This window comes from Dendroctonus ponderosae, unplaced genomic scaffold (genome assembly GCF_020466585.1).
Source record: "Dendroctonus ponderosae isolate FM_Combo_2020 unplaced genomic scaffold, Dpon_F_20191213v2 Dpon_F_20191213_12, whole genome shotgun sequence".
In the NCBI taxonomy this organism is placed as follows: Eukaryota; Metazoa; Arthropoda; class Insecta; order Coleoptera; family Curculionidae; genus Dendroctonus; species Dendroctonus ponderosae.
Window position 1 is genome coordinate 457537 of NW_026017316.1, and position 5312 is coordinate 462848.

A 5312-nucleotide genomic window follows, 5' to 3' on the forward strand; every position below is an offset into this window, starting at 1 on the left:
AGTCATTTTAAATATTTTTGTTGACTAAACCAGATGAGCTAAAAATGTGGTTGTTACGCCACTGGATCGGGTGGGTTTGACTCTTTTATACCTGCCAAGTGTGCTTTAGTGGCATTTTTTTCGAATTTTCAACTGTTTAAACTGAAATCGCAGTTTCATGTTAGCTCGTAAATAAATAGGTGTAGATCCCAAACGCCGGCAAATATAACCTTGAATTTTTTTACCTGCCTGCCCATCAACAGTGGCTAAAGTTCTGGAGAGTTTGGACGTGATCCATTAATCCGGCGAATTTTCGCGATTTTTTAAAGCGTGAATCGACATTGAAGTTTTGGTGCCATTTGAGCGCGTGAACAAAGTGATATAGGTTATGAGCGCAACAAGGTGCGGTGTTGCCATTTTTCCTGCAAATTCGCAGCGCCAGTGGCAAAAAGCGCCATTTTTCGGCTTTTCCACCAATTGAAACAGAGGATTTCTGAGAATTTTTTAACTTTCTACGTGACACCAAAATCAAAGTTGCATGTTTGTAAAAGTTGTAAAAAGTGGCTGTAGATCCGAAACGCCGATAGTTTCAACCTTGATACTTTTCCTGTGCGTACTCATGAACAGCATCTAAACGTCCTGCGAGTTTCACATTTTTGAGTTCATTACCAAAATTTTTAGAATTTTTTAAAAATTTGAATCGACATTGAAGTCATCGTGCCTTCTTAGCTCGTCAAAAAAATGGCCTGGAGCATCAACCTGTCAAGGCACAGTGTTGCCATTTTTGCTGCAAATACCCAGAAGTAGTGGCAAAACGACCCAGAGGTCGGATTTTTCACAGACTCAAACAGAGAATTTCTACAATTTTTTAAATGGTTGCTCGACGCTAAAATCGCAGTTCCATCTGAGCTCGTAAAAAATGGCTGTAGATCAGAACCGCCGCTGAGCACAACTTTGATATTTTTCCCTTGCATACTGATAAACAGTGTCTAAAGGTCTGGCGTGTTTGGATTCTAACAGTTGATTACAAGAGTTTTTACAATTTTTTTAAATTTGAATCAACATTGAAGTCGACGGGCCAAATTAGCTCGTAAAACTAGTGACCTCGAACGTAACGGTGTCAAGGTGCGGTGTTGCCATTTGTTCAGAAATTAGCCAGAAGCAGTGGAAAAACGCCCCATGTGTCCGGCTGTTCATTAGCTCAACCCAAGAATTTCTGAGAATTTTTTAAATTTTTACTCGGCGCTGAAATCGCAGTTGCCTGTTAGCTCTCAAGGAAATAGCCGTAGATCAGAAACTGCAGCAGCTGGAGATCAAAAAATTTTTCCTGGTGTACTCAGAAGCAGTGGCTAAAGGCTCGAGAAATTTGGATTTTACCGGTTAACCACAAGAATTTTTACAATTTTTTTAAATTTGAGGCCACATTGAAGTTTCCCGCCATTTGAGCTCGCGAACAAAGTCATGTAGATCACGAACGGCTCAAAGTGCAGCGTTGCCGGTTCTCCCTAAAACACTCAGAAGCGGTGGGAAAAAACCACCGGAGTCGCAACTTTCACAGACTGACTGAGAGAATTTTTGAAACTTTTTTCGCCACTGAAAAAACTGTTAAATGCCAGCTCGTTAAAACAGCTCTAGTTCGGAAACGCTCAGAGCTGAAGATCTGCGATTTTTCCTCAACATCGCCGGCAACAGCGGGAAACCTCTGGGTAAGTTGGAGTTTTCTAGCTTTACCACCCGAATTTATGCACATTTTTGATCATCGTACCACAAAAGCTCGTGAACAAACTGACGTAGCTCATAAACGTTTCAAGCGACAGTGTTGCCAGTGTTTCTCCAAATATTACGGGGCAGTGGCAAAAAGCCCCGATGACTGGATTTGTAGTGGCTCAGTCAGAGAATTTCTCAGAAAATTTTCAACTTCGACTCGTCGTTGAAGTTACAATCACACGTTAACTCGAGCAGCCGATCAGAACCGCTTGGAGCTAAAGATCGGGAATTTTTCACCGCATCGACATCAACAGCAGCTAAACGTGGCGAAAATTGGGGCTTTCTGGTTCTACCAGGAGGGTTTTGGCGATTTTTTAAAGTTCAACTCGATATTGAAGTCAACGTGTCTTATAAACGTCTAAACAAAGGAGCGCAGGTCATAACCCGGTCACGCGACAGCGTTGCCAAATTTTGCGCGACTACCTAGAGGTAGCAGCAACAGATCGCAGTAGTCGCGTGATTTATAACTCGATCAGGCAATTTTCGAGAATTTTTTCAATTTTCACTCCACCCAGAAATCTTCGCTGCAAACTTCCTGTGGAAGAACTGGTACTGGTTCGTAAACCTCTTCAGCTGGAAAGTTGCAAAAATTCCTCCAGATGCCCAAAATCAGTGGTGAGCCCGAGCAAAAGTTTCAATGGTGCAGCTCCGCAGGAAAATTTTTGGCAAATTTTTCATTTTCGACTTTCCAGCAGCCAAAAATGCTCCTTCTGCTTGCTCTTGGGCCTACGATGCAAACGCCCGGCCAGAACATGAAGTCGCCGGCATTTTCCTCTTCCTTTCTCTCATCAGGAGAAGAAATGCAGAAAACAACCGATAATCGAGTCAAGGTAGACTGGATCTAGTTCAAATTCGGATTCGTCCTTAATTAAGCGACATTCTTTAGGCAAGCGCATAGTCATAACAGTTCTACCATAAAACTTAAGTAGTTTTTATGGTTTTTTACGTGTTTTGTCGTCGTCTCTTGACCCAGTTTGACGATTTTTAACTGGCTTTCCGCTTTTTTCGGGCTTTTTTGCCGGTTTCGCATGCTTTTATTAGACCCAACAGTGCCATTTATTCTTTAATGGTTTTGGGGAGGTTGATCGCTTCAAATCTGGCCTGCCTTGGGCAAGGACGATCTTCAATTATTTTTTTTTTCAGTTCGGATAAATAAACAGGTTAATTGAGTTATTAAAACGAAAATTTGTCGGAAAAACTCAAGAATAAAGTCGCAATAAACCTCCGAAAGGAATCCTTCCAAGTGCAGCCTCACTTTGCTTGATCCTCCGCCTAGAAAAGTGTGTTGGGATTTTTTWATAGCAAAAGAAAAATTATTTTTAGACTTAGACRATTWATCAATTTTGSGTGTTTTTGCCTACAATTCAACACCTACTTTCAGCCAATCACCTGCACAGCTKCAGGCGGTTTCTTCAATGTCTTCGAATGAAGATARTTCGACCTGTTTTTCCTGCCTTTCTGGRCACAATTTTTATKTTTTTTTTTGCTGGCAATTCTTGGTCGATRGGGGATTATTGRAAATGTGGCAACATTGCTGCGGGAAACTAGTTGAGTTTGGAGATTAAAACACGCTGAWATTGACCAAACCAAACGAATCATTTTCAAACATGTCCTAACTGTGGTTTTTTGCGATAAACCTGGCAACCTGGCAACSKGGTACGCCAAAAATTAAATTAASCTGCGATTTTTAAACCAACATTCGAATTTTTCTGAAATGGTTGTTATTSAAGYTGTTTCCAGAAAATTTTAGAAACTTGMCAACACTGTTTTGCCCTTTTTYAAATAAAARATTTTTAGTAAAAAWGTTCAAGTTTTTTCGCGTGAAAGTGAAGTGAATAMACAAAAACCGGTTTTAAGCTGAATCATGATAATTCGACCTGTTTTTCCTGCCTTTTTGTACACAATGCCTGGTAATTCTTGGTCGATAGGGAAKTATTGAAAATGTGGCAACGTTGCCACGGGAAACTAGTTGAGTTTCGAGATTGAATCACGCTGAAATTGACCCAAGCCAACGAATGATTTTCAAACATGTCCTAACTGTGGTTTTTTGCTATAAACCTGGCAACATTGTACGCCAAAAATTAAGYTAAGTTGCGATTTTTAAACCAACATTGRAAATTTTCTGAAATGGTTGTTATTCAAACTGTTTCCAGAAAATTTTAGAAAGTTGACAACACTGTTTTGCCYTTTTTTAAATAAAAGATTTCTAGWAAAAAAGTCAAGTTTTTCCACGTTTTTCCGCGTTTCCGCTGAAATTGACCAAAGCAAACGAATCATTGTCAAACATGTCCTAACTGTGGCGTTTTGCGATAAACCTGGCAACATTKTACGCCAAAAATTAAGTTAAGTTGCGATTCTGAAACCAACATTTCCTGGAATGTTTGTCATTCAAACTATTTCCGGCAAATTTTTGGAATTTGGCAACACCGCATGCAACGAAGTAAATTTGGGAAACGAAAACGATCATATTTCCAGCATTGAACTGTTTTCTCTAATCAAGATTTTTAAATTTCAGTTTCGAGAATTGTTGAAAAGAAGGTTTTTTGAAATTTGACAACGCTAAATCAGGTACAGAAAAATTCAGATCTGAATTTAAATATTTTTGTTAAAAAACGTCGGGTTTTTATCGCGTTTACCAGTTTTATTAAGTAAAAATCCACTCAAATGAAATTTTTTCAGAAATTTTCCTTTCCGAATTCGCAAGATGTTTGAGAAATTTGACAACGCTTCATTTAATACAAATTGCAAAATTTGGTTGCACTTAAAACGAAACTGCCACGATAACAAAAACATTTCTATGAAGAAAAATGCATGTGTTTTTCGAAAACATGACAACGTCGAACACCAATAGAGTAGTAGAATGCAAAGCAATGCGACGTTGTCTTTTTAACTAACGATTATCCTATTGGAACTGCAATGTTTTCGGATCAATTGCGATCCGAAGTGTTTCAAAGATATTGTAGGAGCTTGACAACGCTGCGTGCAACACCGCAGAACGTAGCTGTATCGAAACACTGTTTCCATCGATTAAAATGCACTACTGAAAATAGTTTCGACCTGTTTTTCCTGCCTTTCTGTACACAAGTTTTTTTTTGGCTGGTAATTCTCTTTCGGTAGGGAATTATTGAAAATGTGGCAACACTGCCGCGGGAAACTAGTTAAGTTTGAAGATCGAATCCCTCTGAAAGTGACCAAAGCAAACGAATCATTGTCAAAAATGTCCTAACGGTGGTTTTTCGCGATAAACCTGGCAACACTGTACGCCAAAAATTAAGTTCATTTGCGATTTTTAAACCAACATTGGAAATTTTCTGAAATGGTGGTTATTCAAACTGTTTCTCGAAAATTTTAGAAACTTGACAACATTGTTTTGCGCTTTTTTCAAATAAAAMATTTTTAGTCAAAAAGTMGTTTTYTCGCGTGAAAGTGAACTAAATACACMAGAACCGTTTTTAAGCAGAATCATGATAATTCGACCTGTTTTTTCTGCATTTCTTACACAATTTTTTTTGCTGCTAATTCTTGGTCGATAAGAAATTATTGAAAATGTGGCAACATTGCCGCGG